This window comes from Aythya marila (genome assembly GCF_965140915.1).
Source record: "Aythya marila genome assembly, chromosome: 3".
NCBI classification, from domain to species: Eukaryota; Metazoa; Chordata; class Aves; order Anseriformes; family Anatidae; genus Aythya; species Aythya marila.
This window is the reverse complement of record NC_139044.1, coordinates 109,783,072-109,801,648: the sequence shown is the minus strand read 5'-3', so window position 1 is coordinate 109,801,648 and position 18,577 is coordinate 109,783,072. Positions and strand designations below refer to the sequence as shown.

The 18,577-nt window shown below is 46.1% G+C and overlaps 1 long non-coding RNA gene across 1 annotated transcript; it reads left to right on the top strand.

Annotated features, from left to right (window-relative positions):
• Positions 1 to 5,863: 5,863 nt before the first annotated feature.
• LOC309876965 lies at positions 5,864 to 10,830 on the top strand. Its single transcript, XR_014317298.1, has 3 exons — positions 5,864 to 5,969; positions 6,961 to 7,372; positions 8,412 to 10,830. It is a non-coding gene; the product is annotated as an uncharacterized lncRNA (long non-coding RNA).
• Positions 10,831 to 18,577: the final 7,747 nt, after the last annotated feature.

Here is an 18,577-nt window from a genome sequence, read left to right as displayed (position 1 = left end):
ATTCATAGATGTGCATTGAGCTTCTATACACCCAATTTTCACCTCTTGAAGCTGGAGGGTCCCTGAATACTTTACAAACACAATCTGAGCCCTTCCAAGGACATGACTTCTGAATGGCTTAACCCAAGTGGTGGAGCTGTCTCTAAAAGGGGTGACACTCCCTCCTCAGCATTTTGCTACAGCCCCTGAGAAACACTGGAATTTTTGTGAAATGATTTTGCTGATCCAACTGGAAATGAGGCATGGTTTGGAATGGTTTGATTTTGGATGGCCTGATTTTCAAGCCTGGTCACTGGCCTGATCTGATACACTGAGCAGGCACAAAGGCACTGAGCTGACCCATGGGAGGCAGTCTAATACACATGAAAAGACAAATGTTTTGTCTGTGCTAAAGACAACCTCTTGGTGTGGACGTGACTTTCTGGCACATTTGTTTTTTTTCCATGCAATGTGTCAGTATGGTGATGGTGCTGCTGCAGTAGATGTTCATTAACAGCCAGATGACTTCCTCTCAGAGAACCCTCTCTCAGGCAAGTCTTAGCCTGGTGTTTGTTGCTGTCTTTGTAGAAATGTAAAATACAGATTTTTTGCAAAAATAGTCTCAGAAACACCAAGACTTTCCCTCCTATCTAAAAATCAGTAGAAGAAATTTTAAACCTCTCCTTGGTTTTAAGAAGAAGATTGCATCCACACATCTATGGAGTGAGCTGTGGTTCAAATGCTGTTCTTGTCATGGAAAAAAAAAAAAAACAACTGTGGTTTTCTATCCCCTCATACCTGCCAACAGATCTTCAAGGAGACATGCACCCAGGATTGAAATGTTGTGTTGTAAGGGATACGGTGATTGAAAGTTCTTTTCCCATCAGTTACAAATCATCCCCAATTGTGTCTCCTCTTTTTTTTAAATGAACAGTAACTTCTCAGCAAATTGCACCCCAGAACTTGGGGATGGTGGGAAATCAGACAAGAAGCAAGCTGTGAGTGTGCTTCCTTGGGCTCTTCACTAATGGGGGTGGATGGAGCCTTTGCCATGGACTGGAGATTTCTCAGAGGTGGGGCAGTGAGGTGCTGTTTCTGGTGAGATTAGGAAATATCTTTCTTCCTTTTCTGTGCTGATACCACAGACAATATAAATGTGCAGAATGTGATCTTGTAAAAGCTTTCAGTCTGAGCTGGAGCTTTGCATTCCAGCTGTCAGGTCTTTACTTGTTTACCTTGGAGCTTGGCTTCAAGGGATACGATAGAAGAGATAATTGGAATGGATAGGCTGCCAGCAAGTGGAAAAAAATGTTTCAATAAAAAGTATTTTATTCTGCTAAGGATACTTATATGAACAAATAGGACCCTTGGGTACACAGCAGAAATAATCCTAAGCATTCCTTTCCCTTTCTCTCTCTACACCTACCTTCTCTGAAGCAGGTTTCATACCACACACAGCATCTATGCATGCAGCTCACTGTCGATATCTCAATCCCTCCCCACCATGAGCCACAGGAATTTTTGAGGCCAGCTTTGCCATGCTGTTACAGAGGCACAGCAGATTGGCTTAGTTCAACAGCTGGAGGAAAACAGGGACGCAGGCATCCCTCTCTTGCAGACCTGAGACCATCCTCTGATCCTTGCCCACCAGCAGCTCCCGGAGGGCTTACAGCAGTGATTTGTCCAGTACAGAGATATGAACAAACCCTGAAACTCAAATAGGACCTCACACTTTGAACTCTGTTCCCCTGCAGCCACCTAAATCTGGCTTTTACAAGAGACAAAAGGTCTTCAGGGTTGCCTAGACCCAACCTTTGAAAACATGTTCGTGACCAAGTAACCTCGTTATTTATTATTAGCACATCTCTAAACAAAACCTCCTGGAGGAAGTGCCGTGTTTATGTGCTAAGCCTCCAGTGCTTTCTGCTTCATTGAGCCAGGATGCAGAGTCTGACTGCGACAACAACAACCAAGTCAAAGAAAATTAAGTCAAGGCCACGAATGGCTCTTATTAAACTTTCACCTCCCTCAGCCCCTCAGCACCTAGGTTTCTGATTTGGATGAAGTATTTCAACTGGCCTATTCAAATCACCTGGCCAGTTTTCTAATGAATTACTCAAGTAATAGTATTCATAAGAAACCCCTGGGTTCATGTTGTGGTTATCAACACCAAATAGAGCCTGAACTCCAGAGAAGATGTGGCCAGTTAAACCAGTTTCTCTATCTAGGAGCTCAAACCCTGTGTGAGCATCTTGTGTCTCACAGGCACAAAGGAAAGCAGGATGCTCAGGGCCGACAAGCAGCCTGCCTGGTCCAGTCTTACATAGCTGGTGAAGAAAAGCAGATGCACTGCTGGGCTAGGTAGTTTGTGCTCAGGGGCTGAGTAGGAAGCCAGAAACTGCTTCTGTCTGGCTCATCATCTCCGTGCGTCTCTGCTTTCTTGCTCTGAAGCTGTGTTAGTTTGCAAAGTCCTCCGGGTTCATCATTTGAATATGACTGTTTCTAGGTCAATATCTTCTTTTATAACAATCCTTCTTACCTTATCCTAATAGGTTAGGATTGATTGACACCAATGTTATCAAGTCCTCTTCAAATGATAAACGCCTTCAACATCAACTATGCAAAGATCAGGGGAACATGCATGCCATGGTCTTTTACTGTAGGTCACAAAGTATGACAAAATGAAGCAGATTTCCTCTTTTTTCATAGAGCATCCAAGAAAATAAGGTTTCCATAATTTGAGTCTTTGATTTGATATTTCTTTCTCAGCAGGAGGAAGTTAAAAAAAAAAAAAATGAAGCCACTGAACGTAAATGGTGAGTATAAACTTGCTTTTGCTTAATGCTAATGTTACTGTTCTTTTCCAGTCACATATTTAATTGCTGAACACATCCTGTACAGGATTTCCACCAGACCTCTTATGTGTACTTGCCACAACGTGCAGTTGTTTCCATCCTTCACTCAATACATATGCTCACATACAGAGCTAATGTGATTTTCTTAATGAATGTGGTGCTGTAGCAAAAGCACAGCTGAATAATCTTGAGACAGCTATTCAGCCAAGGCTTAAATATTTCAGGAAAATGTTAAATACCTTTTTGTTTTAGTTTTTTATTTTCAACAGGCTCTGCTTCCAGTGGCACATGCACGAATCCTGAACAGACCTCTCTCATCTTGCCGCCCTGATTTCACCGATTCACTTGAACAGAATGGTTGCATACACAATGGGAAAGGGTGTCAAAGCATTTGATTTATGCCAGAAAAATCAAATCTTACCCCCACCAATGTTGGAGCTGGAAGCTGCCGTAGGCTCCCTTGGAAGGACCTTAGTGGTCCAACATGGCTTCTCCAATCCGAAAGTTGAGAAGAGGCAACTGGCCTGCTTGGATCCCAGCCCCAATGGTACAGGTTACTGCAGAGTCTCCTCTTTGCTCTTTTTGGGCTGTAATTCAGGGTATGATAAAAAAAAAAAAAAAAAAAAAAAAAAAAAAAAAAAAAAAAAGTAAATTCTTGGAAGCATGCAATGTTTCTCATATAAAAATTCCTTCAAAGTCAAGCCCAGTGTGAGGCATTCACAGAAAGCATTCCAAGCAAGCAAAGCATGAGCAGTTACACATTAAAATAGCCTTTCTCCAGGTAACCGCAACAATAAAACAACTACCAGAGCTGGCACGTCTCAAGAAGACCCAGCAGGAAAAGCAAGAAAGAGCAGAGAGCTGAACTTGGACTTAACCCCTGGTGGCAACCCCCAGCCCTGGGGCTGGGGATGTTGAAGAAGGGACTTACCAGGGGGCCTGACAACAGCATGCAGGTTTCTGAGGAAAATAGAGCCTGTCATCGCACTGCTCTTCAGGAAGCCACAAACAGAGGCATGAAACAGCAAAGCAGCAAGGAAGAAAGCTCAACCCTGTTTTGTCCAGGAGCAGTTGTTGGGTGGACCCAAAGGGCTGGCAGAAATGCCCCGAGGTTGGGGTCACATCTTGTCAGCTGGGATTATCCTTGTGTAAATCCCACCTCGCAGAGGGCATTCCTGGTGGTGTCAGGGGGTCTGGCACGGTGATATTAACACCAAAAGCCACCTGTTTCTGAAGGACAAAGATGAAATCACAAGTCCAGAAAGACATAAGTGCTTGAGCAGGGTGGGTCAAGCTTTGTTAAGTGCTGTATGATCAGATTAGAGAGAAGTGGTGCTAATAAAAGGCCTGATGTGGGTAGATTTGAAGCCACTGGAAAAAGGCTTGCTGAATTGAATGGGTGCAAGGGAGGGCAAACCAAGGGCTTGGGGCAACTCCAGGCCTAGTCCCTGATGCTTATGGCATGCAACTCAAAGGGCGAGAGAATGGACCATAGGCTCTTCCAACCCAATGTCCCGTGGCTCCATGGACATCTTAGAAACTTTCTGAAGTTTCTTGAAAAAAACTGTTGGAATAAGAAACGTGCCATAAGCATAACACCTTGTCTTCTCGTCAGCACCCTGTCCTGCGACTAAGAATATCCCAATTCAATCACTGGCACTGCCTTTGACTTTCTGGGTGATGATGAAACCAAAACAGCCGAGCAGTCAAGCTAAATGTCTCAGTAACAGAGCAGTCTTTTTTTTATAAGGAGCTAAACTGGGTAAACTGTTCACCCCTGTGCTGAGCTTTCAGTGCCCACATGTACAAGGACAAGAGCAATCCATTCTTCCTTCCTTTTGTTTGCCCATCTCAGAGCAGAGCCCTGGGTTTGCTCTGTGTGTGCATAGCACCCTGTAGTGGGTTTACGTGGCAAGGTTTTGGTAGCAGGGGGCCATAGGGGTGGTTTCTGTGAGAAAGATCTAGAATCTGCCCCATGTTTGGTAAGGGCCCCATTGTTTTCCAGAGCTGAGCCAATAAGTGATGTTGTTTTGCACCTCTGTGAGAGCATATTTAAGACAGGGAAAAAAATGCTGCACCACACAGCAGCTGGAAGAGTGAAGGGAGTGAGAAATGACCTTGCAGGTGCCAAGGTCAGTGTAGAAGGAGGGGGAGAGGTGCTCCAGGCGCCGGAGCAGAAGTCCCCTGCGGCCTGTGGTGAAGACCATGGTGAAGCAGGATGTCCCCCTGCAGCCCATGGAGTACCACGGTGGAGCAGGGTTCCATGCTGCAGCCCGTGGAGGAGACCACGGTGGAGCACGTGGCCCTGCACCGACGGAGGCTGCCACCTGTGGAAGACCCCTGCCGGAGCAGATTCCAGGCCGGACCTGTAGCCCGTGGAGAGGAGCCCATGCAGGAGCAGGTGACCTGGCAGGAGCTGCTGCCCGTAGGGGAGCCAGGTTGGAGCAGTTTTCTCCTGAGGGATGGACCCCGTGGTACGGACCCATATCTGGAGTAGTTCTGGAAGAGCTGCTGCCTGTGGGAAGCCCACGCCGGATCAGTTCATCAAGGACTGCATCCCGTGGGTGGGACCCCACAGCACAGGGGACGAGAGTGACCGAGAAGGAGCGGCAGAGAAGAAGTGCTGTAGACTGACCATAACCCCCATTCCCCCGTTCCCCTGCACCGCTCGGGGGGAGGAGGTGGAAGAGGGTGGATGGAGGGGGAAGGTGCTTTTGGTTTCTTTCCTTTGTTTCTCACTTCTCTAGTTTGTTAGTAATGAGCAATAAATCTTACTATTTTCTCATGCGGAGCCTGTTTTGCCCGTTACAATAATTATTGCGTGATTTTCTCGTCCTTACCTCAACCCTTGAGCCCTTTTCACATATTTTCTCCCCATTCCTCTTTGAGGAGGGGGAGTGAGAGAGCGGCTGTGGTGAAGCTCGGCTGCCCACTCAAGCAGAACCACGACACACCCAAGCACACAAAGCCCCAGGTCATACTGAGAGCCTGCTGCAGTCAGCTGCAGTCTCCTCTCCCTGGCTGGCAGTGGGCACAGCACCACGAAAATGCTGCTTTCCTTAACTTAACGTACCATGGTTTGTCAATGAGGAGCAAACCAGCACAGCTGAACTACCCTTGCTCATCTTGTGCCAGGTAAGGATGCAAATCTCCTTTTTGACCAGGGACAGAGCAGAGCCAGAGGTTAGCTTGTTGTGACTTAGGGAATCCAAAGGCTTTGCTCTTGTTTTTGGTTTGTTTTGTGTTTTTTTTTTTTTGCCAAACCCTAAATCCAGCACCATGTTGTGACTGATACTATTGTGGGAAGGAGCCAGAGGCATCAAGCGATAAATTAAAAAGAATTAAGACCATGTGCTGCCCAGGATTGCCAGTCCTGCAGAGTCAGCCGAGAGAAGGAGTTACAATATCCGAGCTACATTCTCTGTAAAGCCATCTAAATCCAATCAGTAGTGCTGTGTCCCTCTTGCACGCAGCAGCAGGTGAAAGCCAGCAGAAACAACAATTTTACTAGAAGTTCGAGGAGTTCTTTACAGAGAGCAGTCAGCATATTACCGTATCCCTGCTCGTGGCAGGGAGGTGAGACCAGATGATCTTTTAGGTCTCTTCCAACCCAAAACATTCTATGATGCTATGATTTTGTGTATGAGTAAGGGCCTAAACAGGCACATAAACACATCTTCTAGCTGGATCTGAGTTCTGGCACCAAATAGCCGTCATACAGGGTCTTTCATGTAGCCAGGAATCCACATGAGTGTATTTTACCCTATATAACCCTATAAATGAAGCTAAACCTATAAATGAAGCTCTGAGAATACAAGTGTGGACAAATGGGACCAGAGCCACTGATAATACAGCTCCTTACAGCAGGATAGGAGAGAAGCCTGATTTTTTGGCCACTGTAGATCATTATTTATAATGTAGAGGCAAATGCCATCGAGGGGACAATAAGCTCATTTATCACCGGACTGCACAAGGCTGGAAGAGCGGTGTCCTCTTGATCGTTATCCAAATGTCTCTGAGCTGAAAGCACTCCCATCTCAGCAGCAGTTTTCTTCTGAAGCTAGCTAGCGCTGTCAGTGCCTTTTGCCAATAGCAGCTATAATTACATTAAATGGTTGATTTGCAGAAACAGAAGGAGGAGAACAACATGTGCAGAGCTATGTTGCAAAACATCACAAGGAGTTTGCACACTTCTGCTACTCCAGTAAACCACTCACAATGACACTCACACTCCAATTTTCTCCCTGTATTTTGGAGATAAGACTGTTTAGAATTCTTCTGCGGGATTATCTGATGGCCGCATGCAGCTTGATGCATTGAGACCATTAGAGGTGAGCTGGATGACCCCCGGAACAATCCCCTGCTATGAATAGCCATCATGAGCCGGCAGGAACAAAGCATAAGATGTCATGTGTCCTTCCCTGAGCTTCAGAGAGGGATGCTCAGGAACTTAAAAAAAAAAGAGCTTCATTTCTATGAATTAGAAGTGAATCTGCGGCACGCACGGCCTCTTCTCTTGGGAGCACACTGGTGTTAAGGTAAGTACTTCCTACCTCCAAGCCCTGCTTCGCTCCCCAAGCCCATGCTGTAGTTATAACTCTGCCTCTAAATCTGAGTGTACTTTGTAGGCTTAATAAGGCAACCAGCAGCAGTAATGGCAGTAATTACAAATAAGCTTAGTGTTCAGAACTAAAGGAAAAATACACAAAAGATGAAGAATGCCATCACTCAAGGACTTTTTGGAAACAACACAGGCAGAAATGGGCAAGTTTTGCAAAAGTTATAAATATCACATGCACAGAGCTTATATTATTTAGGGCACTTGTGTGATGAGTGTTCTTCTGAAAGACTCTGGGCAATGTTAAAGCATGAGAGCATGAGTGATCTGGGAAATATCAAAATATTACAATCTGCTACGGAGACGCACAGCTTTTCTTTATGGCTTGCAAAAATATACTAAGGATTCCAGATGAACTCCAGCGCAGGAATGCCTGTTTACTGCAAATGGAGAGTGCATGGGGAAGTATTGCTAAACAAGTTGGCAAAGGATCAGCATAAGCAGCTTGGTAACAAGTTATTTTAATAGTATTGTATATCCTGTCCTGAGTGTCATGGTGAAACATCTCAGGGAACAGTTTGTAACAGCCACCTTACAGTCATCCCAAATGTATCGCCAGGATCCAAAACACATGCGAAGCGGACACAAGACAAATTGGTAGGGATCTTGGTTGTCACAAGGAGTTCCTCGTCTCCTCAGGAGAAGTTCTGGAATTTGGCAATATCCTGAAACAGAGTGTTCCCAATAAGCCATCAGGAGACCTGGAGTACTCTGTTTTCCCATCTGCCCTCCAAAGGTCAGAAGGACACACTGAGTGTATCTAAACGACAAATATGTGTGTTGACTTCTGGTTTTGTTATTATTTTTCTTTTACCAGAACCCACAAAGCACTTCTCCCAGCAGGTCCTCTCAGCCACTACCAAACCAGACCCATAACAAAACTGGGAAGTTAAGGCCCACTGGGAAATGAAATGAGACAGAATTTCTCTAAATTTTAATATATTTTTTTTTCACTCCAGCCATCATGCAACACATATCCAGGCTGTACACCAGAGAGGAACCTGACTCCAGGTGCTTGGTCCCAGCACTTGCAGTACCATGAAGAACAGGACATGTTTTGGGACCTGTGAAGTTCTTTGCTTCACGGGCTCCTTCTGGAGCTTCTCACTTGTTCCTAGCACTCCAGACTCTCGGGAGGAGAAGGTGGCTCATTGTTCCTGGTGCCTGCTGTGCTGCCACCCCTCAGCTCCCACGTCTCAGCCGGCAGGGAAAACAAGGCCCTAAGCTGAGAAGATGACAAATTGATGCAGTTACGGCAAGACCTTGTTCTGCAGAGCCAGGCAGAAATCTCCATAGGGCTCCTCACCTTGGATCCTTCAAAATTTAATATTTCTTCCCTCAAATTGCATCCTGGTGTACTTGTCCAATGCTGTTATCACCTCAGGTATTGATGTAGGTGGTAAGAGAAGCAGCCTTCAAGACACACAACATTTTCAACAGTTCAGAGTAGGACCGATAAATGCTACTGAAAAGCCTTTTCTTTTTGTGGCCATGCCCTGAGCAGTGATGCTGGAAATACTCTACTGAAGCTGCAGAGTTGGGGCTCCAGGTCTGAGCTAGGTTCTCCTAACCCCAGCAAACGTTTTGGCTCCCCTAGGGCATCTCACACAGCATGAGGTGCCTGCACTTCAGCTAAGGAAGTCAGTCCCACAGTGTTCATATCATGTTTTTATAAATTATCTGCATCAAGAAAACAAGGCCAGACTTACAAAATATAGTGCCTGGAAGCTCTTGTTTATGTATGCAAGACCCAGTGTATGTGGATGGGGATATAAATACGTGCTGAAGCTTGTGCAAGCTCTCTACCCAGAGAGCAACAGCTCAGATGTGCTCGCCTACTCACTGGTGGTTTCTGAATCTTGTTGTCTAAATATACCTCGCCTGATTCCCAGGGGAGCACAGTGTTTGGCACCTCGCAAGGGGAAGCACAGATGTTTGGCTCCCATCTGCTGGAATTTCTTGAACTTCTCTGAACAAAAGTGGAAAGGCCAAAGGTCAGGCAGCGCGGTTGGGTCTGCCTGGTTTCCAAGCCCTTGTCCAAAACAACAGTGCAGACAAAGCATCGGCACGATGGTGGCATGCCAGCAGTGCATTTCATGCTGATAAACCCCACAGAGGATGTCCAGACTTTAAATATTGTATTTTTCATTTCCTTGATTTTGGGGGAAAGAGCCAGGTGCACATCTGCAGAATGAAAGGCAGTTGCTCACAACGGGGTCCTCAGCACCCAAACAGAGACAATCTGCATCTCCAAGAGCTGGGACCAGCACAGACCCTTCTCTTGGCACTCTCCTGAAAGCAGACAGCAGCTCCCACATGGACATGAGCTGCCCCTTCCTTATTTTTCCCATCCCAAGCAGTGACACAACTATCAGACAGCAGCCCAGACTTGTGCTTGCTGGGATGGATGCCCAAAGGTCCCTTTTGGTGTCACCAGCAGGGCTGCAGTCACAACAGGCAGCGAGAACAGCGTGTTTTCATCTCAAAAAAAAAAAAAATAAATAAAATCAAAACTGGGTTCCAGCTACTTTTTCTATAAATATGCTCACTGCTAAAATCAAAACAGTGTGATGGTTCCCTGAACAACAGCTCCAGGTGGCACACACCTCCCTGGTTGGTGTCCTTTGCAGTAATGGGGGAAATACTGCAAGTGGTGGCCTGTGCCTCCAGCCTGCCCTTGCACTACCATAAATTGAGTGATACCTGTCATGTGAAAATGCCCGCAGTCTGTGGGGAATCCATGACACAGAGCTGACACTGGTTCTGCACTGCTGTGAGAAGCTTCTGTGGTGAGAAGAAAGAATGGTCTGACAGATCAGCATCCACATTTTGGGGGCTGGAGGGACTTGGGGTTCAGCTGCAGCCCCCCTTATGCTAGCACTGAATCACCTCCTGGCACCGACCTCCTAAAGGGTAGGTGGGAAAGGAGAGCACTGCTATCCCTCTGCTCTCCCTCCTCTCCCTTCCTCTGTCCCTGCCTTGGCACAGGCTCTGGTTGATCACTGTGTGGGAATCTGCAGCTGCCAGGGATGCAAACACTTAAAAAGATCCAAGAAAATGAAAACTTCAGCCTGCGTTCTCATCGGGTGCAACCAAGCTTCTTTAGAAACAGCCCTGTTTCTTACACTTACACTTACACATTCTCTGCTGATCTGATGGCTCCCAGAAGTTGGTTTTGGAGGTTTTTAGGTCCATGATGACTTTCAATGCTTCTCTCCTCCCTCTCCCTGCTCCCCAGCCCCTAGTAGGGTCTCAAATCCCATCTGCTCCTCCAACAGGCAGAAAATCTGTTTAGAAAGAAGAGCAGGATGAAATCACCTCCCTGGTTATTACTGTCATGCATGCTGCATGCCAGCACCACTAAGGCAGCCTCATCTACCTAGCATGAGTTCCTTCAGAGTGTATTGTAGCAATCTCAGGGCATGCTGCAGCCAAAACTTGTGTCTATGCAAGGGTCAAAGCCACCAGTGCTGTGTCTGTATCACCATGTCTTGGAATAAATAGAATAAATAATCAACAATCTGCACTTCCAGCTTGTTTTCTGTCCATCCCCAGCGCTGCTTGCATGAACTGACCCAGGTAGGCATTCAAACACGGTTCGTTTTCACCATTGCTCTCGGTGGAGCAGAGAGGGATGGGATGATGGCCTGTGTGGGGTTTGTCTTTTATACTGGCAGGGACAGATGGGGAGTTCGGCCCTGCGTGTTTGCTGATGGACAGGAGCAACCATGTTCAAAGAGGGCTGAGTCCCCTGCTGTTTGTCCCCAGGGATGGAGCTGTGCATCCCAGTGCCTCTGCTCTCCTCTGTCCTGTCCTCCCCGCTTCTGCTCCATGCCTCAAAAGGGCTTTCAGCCTCCTGTTAGATGAAGCCCAAAGGGAACTATGGTCCTGCTCAGAGGGAGCTGGTAAGGACTGATGCCATAAGTAAAGCTGTGAGCTCTTAAAGCACTTGCTGCAAGTGTGGGAAGCCGCACAGAGGAGCCAGAAATCATGCAAAATGATGGGGGCTATGAACTCAGGAGCTTAGCTCTGGCCTGCTGGGATTTCTCTCAACTTGAATCTTAACACACGATCTGTTTAAGGGAGATAGGAAGGGGAGAAGGAGCGGAGGGGTGCTGCTATGCATCAAGCCTACATACCACTGCCAGCAACCTGTCAGCTGACAACGACTAGCAGGGATGGAGCCCCCCTGAGTTAAGTGCACGCAGCATGTGAGAAGAGGAGGAAAGCAGTGAGGTCTCCTCCCCAGACCACCAGGACTGGTGAGCAGGAGAGAAAAGTGTCTGGAGAAGCTCTTGAGCTGCCAGACACAACGCAAGGGTGAAGCGGTTCTCCCCAGCTGGGGAGGGGTGGTTGCTGTCAGACATCCCCCTGATTGCGGGGGGGGAAGCACGCAGAAGTCAGCATCACGTAGTGAATGTAACACGCCACAGATCTGGCTTGCAGCTGGAATTTACCTGGGTACTGCCTGTGGTCTTCGTGGTAAGGCACGGGTTTTATGGCTCCCTGCTCCAGCTTGTGGTTCATGGCAAGAGAGGGCAGTAAAAAGAGATTTACAGAAGACATAACTGCTCAAATTATGCACTAAGGCTAAAGAGAGAAACAAAGTTTTGACTGCCTTCAGCTAGAATTACGCACCCCAGCGTGGCCAGTCCTTTCTCTCTTGCCAAATAAAGGTGTATGGAAGAGCAGTGCACACCCAGAAGGCTCCTCAATCAGTAAGGTGAGCAGGGAGAGGGCTGGGTCATAGCACTAATACCCCACACAGCCCTTCTCTGTCCTGCTGGACCACAAGCACAGTCCCTGGCACAGACCCAAGACAAAGGGCAGTCTTCTGATTTGTAAGGAAAGAGACTTTATCCTTATGGAAGCAAGCTGGGACATGAATGTTGCCCTCAGGATGAGAAAAAAGGGTCTTGGCAATTTTATTTATTCATTTTTACAGATGCAACATCAGACAGTGGAGATCTGGTTTAAATCCCCCTAGATTCAAGCCTTCCTTCTCTATGGAGAGTGTGAACTGTGTAATGGAGAAGGACAGGGTTCACTGTGTGTGTCTGCTGCTTGAGGTGTTCTTATATCATAAAGCAAGTACACTTTTATTGGAGCAGACATTGGATACCACATCCCCCAACACTCAGACTCACAACTCTGGAACATTATAACTCAAAAAAGAGTTATCTGCTTTATGTGAAAGGCCCACAATAAGTAAATAAATAAATAGAAGCATCTGACAGTCTGGCACATAGGATGCTCTCTGTGGCTGCTGCATCCATCTCCTCCTCCCCTCAGATAACCACACAGTAACCTACCCCACCCCTATAAGCACATATGGTCATTAGACACTCCCTTGCTCTGACATTTTTGGCCTCAAACCTCACCCATGCCCAGCAGAGCTTGTTCCTCTCAGACCAGACTTGGTGTCACCCAGGTTGAGGCAGACAGCTCGACCCGTGCCCTGCTTGACCCAAAAGAAATCCGAAAAGCTGTAGCAGCAGCGGTGTCAATTACACTGAAGTGATCGCAGGATCACTTTCACATTGTATACTGCTAGTTAAAATAGTAATACAAACTCCTTGTTTCATGTGCTGAGGAATTTTGTCCAGACAGATGAAGCTGGCCACATGCTGGACTGCACTGCATGCAGTCTCTGATGGGGCCATGACAGCAGGAGTCAAGTATGTGTCCCTGAGGCAGAAACATGAGTGGGGTTGGGTTGGTTTTCGTATTTTTTTTTTCTGCAGTAACATCATTTACAACCCTGATAAAGATGCATAGATGTGTGTGGATCACGTGAAAACAATGATACTCGAGGAGTCACGAAGGGCAGCCAACACTCAGATAATCCTAACTGTAAGCGCGGCAGGAAAATGAGAGGGAGGCACAGGCTGGGCCTGTGGGAGAGGGGCACAGCTGAAAATACGCCCAGGGCCCACGCCTTGACCCTTAGATGAGCCGGATCTTTGATCTCGAGGGAGGACTCTCACAAGCTCTGCGAGCACAGCCAAGCAGCAGCCACATGAGTACCCCCTCGCCGATTTGCTCCCAGCTGCCTCCTGCCACTTTCCCACAGGGGAATAGCCCCACGAGGTACGTCTCCACAGCTCCTTCTAGCAGGGTCAACCCTTAGTACTTCTTTGTTAATCAGCCTTCTTATTAACATGGCACTGTGGTGGTTTTACCGTGCTGGGCAGCTAAACCCCACAACTGCTCTCTCACTCCCCCTCCTTTAGATAAGGAGGGGGAGAAGTAAAGCAAAGAATAACTCACGGGTTGAGATAAGGATAATTTAATTAAAGGGAAATAATTATAATAATTAAATAAAGACTACCATGAACTAAACAATTTAACTAAGGGGAAAATAAAAGGGAAAGGGGAAAAAGGGAGGAAAACAAACAAACAAAATAAATGAAAGCTATATGGAAGTGCAGAGGAAAGAAATTACTCTCTACTTCCCACAAATGAGCGATGATTGACCACGTCCTTGAAGCAAGGCCTCAACGCACGCAGCCGGTGTTCGAGAGGAGGACCGACGTCTTCTCAACGAGAGCCCACCCCTCCTCTCTTCTTCCTGTTTCCACCTTTTATTGCTGAGTGTGACACCACATGGTATGGAATATCCCTTTGGTTTAGGTCAGCTGCCCTAGTGATGTTTCTCTCCTCACTTTTTTGCCCACCCCCTAGGAGGGTTAGAGAAAGGCCCAATGCTGTGCCACTGCTGCTCAGCAGTAGACACAACACTGGTGTGATAACACTGCTGTTCCAGCTACAAGTACAGAGTACGGCACTGTATGGGCTGCTGCCGGGAAAGTTAACATTCCAGCCAGACCCAGTACAGGCACATGCTGAAGATTTATCACCGGCAGTTATTTCCATTAATGCACATTAAGTGGTGGTATGTACATCCTCAGGTCTGGAGCCCATAAATGTGTGTTCAGCAGGACAGAGAGGGCTGAAGGCAACGCTGACCTCCCAGCAGCCACACAGGGATGTTGGCCTCCCCGCACCAGGCAGGGGATGTGGATACGAAGCTCCCTTTCCCTCTTAAATTCAGGCAAAACCATGTTGTTAGACTGGACAGGAACACCGGTTTTTCTCTTGGTTGTCTGAAATAGGGTTTTACTTTAAATCAGCCTCCAAACGAGTCTTGTTTTTCAGAGGAGAAAGCTGATTAAGACCTGATTAGACAAGCGTATGCCAGACAGTGGTATCAATCTGAGGAGTCTAAACGCTTTGTCTTCCTTTCTTGGCTAGCCTTTGTGTCCCGGCTTCTTTATTTTATTTTATTTTATTTTTTTATTTGTTTCCCCAGCTATTACATTTGGCATGCGATTGATAGGCTTTGACATTGTACTTGTGCTACCCCTGCGTAATCTGCAGTAGAACTCTATCTCACACCATCTTCAGTAGTAATCCATCTGCCTTCCCTCCTGTCTATCCTACCAAACACTGCTCCACGAAAAGAAATAACTGCAGTGTCTTGAACACGTTCCAGGGAAGGGCCAGACAGTGCACTGGGAAAAAACAAATGTCACAGTCTGCACGGGGAAAAATACAAGCTTTGTTTAATCCCTGCCTCGCTCTGAGCACTGTGTCCTGGCTCTGAGAAGCACGGGCTCAAGCTGAGTCCATTTCCTTGCAAGTGAGTAATGGACAATCCAGCCGGCCTGCCAGGAAGTACAGCCCAGGGCCATGCAAGGCATGGCTTCCAAGAAGAAAAGGACTTATTTGTAAACAGAAAGCAACAGCACACCTCTTTACGAGAAGCAGTTGACAGGTGTAGAAACAAAGCCACCAGCCCCTCTTTATAGGGAACGAGCCTACCAAACAGGAAAGCCAAAGCTGTGACAGTGTCAGGATAAAAGAATTGCAATTGCATATATATCCTCCTGCCATTGTGCAGGACATGAGGATGGTAAATATTTCATGATTGTGGAAAGTCTGGCATTGTGCAAGTCCTTTCTGCAGAACCTGCCTGTCCCCACTTCTCGGAGAGGGCTCGCAGCTGCCCCGTGCTGGGTGGCACAGTGGGAAGGTATCTGCCCAGCACCAAGGGCTTCCAGACAAACGAGAGTCAGAAGCATGGAGGTGGGCAATCACCCATTTTGTTGGTCATCTTGACATCAAGAGGGAGCAAACACGCTCTTCAGAAGTTCACAAGAAAGCCAGAGTGATGATCAGATGTCAAAGGGTGAAACGCTGGCTCCTGCCAAACCCAGAGCAAAACTCCCATTGGTTTCATTGGACTCAGCCATTTACCCTTAATTATTTCAAGGCTGAGGAAAACTACCAAATGCCTGGTCTAAACCTCAAACCCCACCAGAAAGAGTATTTGAACCCATCATGCCCCAAAGTCACCAGCTGCCAACTGTCCTTATTTATTTGCACTTTCCACATCCGTAGAGTTTTCCCCCCAGCTGCTCTTGGGGCACACAGTGTGGGTACTAATCCTGCATGCTGGCAACAGACTGTGTTTCACTGGGCAAAGTATGCAGCCCTCCATAAGCAGATTAGAAAACAAACAACACAAACACTGAGAAGTGAAAAAGCAGGAAAAGGACTCATCCCCCACAGGGTGAGTTCCATCCAGCCAACACTGTCAGTGAGAACCATGGCCTCCATGGTGAGGAAATTAGGGAAAATGTGGGGTTTAAAACTGAAGTGTATGGGAACCCTTGTCACCTTGCAGCACTAAAGAGAAACAAGAGATGTTCCTTCTCTTCCCAACAGGGTCATCATGGCCACGGGTTTTAGTCATACCCTCATCCCGTGGGCCTCTTTCCATCTGCATTTCTCAACACTGTATGAGACCCACTAGCAAAAAGTGGACATTACAGAAAATAAACCCAAAGGCAAAAAGAGGACAGAAATGCTTAACACATGCATAAACTGGTTTCTAGGTATCCTGATGCTATTGGCACTCTTGCTTTAGGAGAATAAAGCAGGACTAGAAATTATAATGCAGGTCTCTCACTCAGCTGTAAAACATGATGCTGTATTTACACTAATCATCAGACAAACAGTTGTGTTTCTTTTCCCAGAAAACTGTATCCTGAATTTGTTCTCAGAGAGGAAGTTGCTCACGGCCTCTTACACTCCCCTCTTTGATGCCTGCTATTTTAGGATTGTTCTCCTCCTTCCTTGCCCCTAACCCTATAAATCTGGAATCACTTTAACCCACAAGGTTATTCTATAAAGCCTCCTTCTCTGCAAAAGTATCTAGGTTTAGAATTTTAAGCTTAAAAATAAATATCTTAAAAAAAAAGGAAAGTCATCTACAGAGGGAAGAGAGAAAATAAAGATCTGGCATGCATTGTTTCAGCCTTTGCAACATATTCAGCAGAACCACATTCATTTTACTGTAAGGGATGTGTAATCTCTGGATGGATCTGCTTAGTGAAGATTTACTACTGAATGGGTGATGCCTGAAAGAAAAGGAGAGCAGTTGTAGTGTGTTGCTTGGGGATGGTTGCTCAGTATGCTGCCCAGAATAAACACTGTATGCATGCAAATGAAAACACTCTTTAAAAAAAAACACTTACATAGTATACATAGTAATGGACCAGCTTCCATAAAAGCTGTTCCATTAAGTAAGTTACTTGTGGAAGACTGCACTTTACTTTTATACTTTCTATTAAGTGCATAAAAATATATTATTGACCTTTTGTAAATTGTGGCTGGAAAACATTTGTAGTAAATGTGGTCACTTGGTAGCTATATTAAGATGTACAGACATCATTCCAGCACAGGCCTGAGACAGCAGGCTGCTAGTAGGAGCAAGGGGACAAAATGAGTAACCTGATACACATCTGAGGCTGTCTTCAAATGAGAATGAGAAATACTTTTATCCATTCCCTAATAGGTTGACAGTTGGGCTTGATGACCTCAAATGTCTTTTCCAACCTAAATGATCCTGTAAGTCTGTAGTAGTCATCTTCCCTCTTGAATCAAGACTCCTCACAGAGAAAGGGGTTTGCATCTGAGGGAGGAGTCCAAGCCTCAAAAAGCAGTGAAGATGTGTCTCAGAGACAGGACACATGTCCACTCCAAAGCTTTGGTTCCCATGCACGATCCCTGTGACACTGTCTGGGACTTTGGGGTTTCATTTCCTCCTTTCAATACTTTCAGTCTTTCAAGGGAAAGGGCTCTTCCCATCCTAGCCACCCACCTTCTCATGAGATCCCCAAATCCTCATTTGGGCAATTATATTTCTCAAAATTATTTCTGGAAACATGCCCAAAAGGATGTTGGCAAAGCTCAGACAGCAGTGACGTTTTGGTTTGGTTTAAATAAAGGAATATCCATTCTAAATGCTACAGTATGAAACTTCTGGAGGCTTAACACTTTCACAGAAGCAAACCTTTATTTTTTAATCCATCTTAAATGCTGCTAACTTGACCGGTCCCATTCCAGTAACTCATAACAGGGCAGTTCTTACAGTACCCAACAGAGAGCAGCAATACACACACACTACTGAGAGTTAATTATTTGCCAGACTTGATCCTTGAAAAAGTAATAGATTGGCTGATAAAATTATCACACGTGTGTTTATCTGACTGCATTTAAACCCTATTTAGCTACCTTCTTCAATGGCAATTCTTCTGCTACAAATAGACAATAAAACCCTTGAGCAAGTGCAGCTTCATTCAGGAGAAAGGTTCCACATTTTTCCTCTTTTGCATGGGGTCATCACTTTTATTCCAAGTTTGATTCCTACTCAGTGGTGTTTCTGAGCAGAAACATGGCAGGAAAATGGGATGTTTGGAGCTTGAGGGTACACAGAGGTGACTCTGTATCTTGGTAGAACCCTGGGAAACATGAGCTATGTAAAAAAGAGGGACAAGCATGGCCCCAGTGTCTTCACTTATATCCCTGCTGCCAGATGCCAAAAATTAGATATTTCATTGCAGGCCTAAGTTGGTTGTTCTGGCTGAAATCAATCGCTATTTCTCAAAAGGACTTTTGATCTGGAGACAAATGCCTGCAAAGCTGCAGAACACATTTAGTCTGATTGACAGTTCATTTTTCTCCCTATTTTTCTGTCTGGCTGCACAATCAAGAAAAAAACAACTATTCCGCGAAAATTAACAACACAGAACCTCTTTGCTGTCCTCTTGGATGTGGA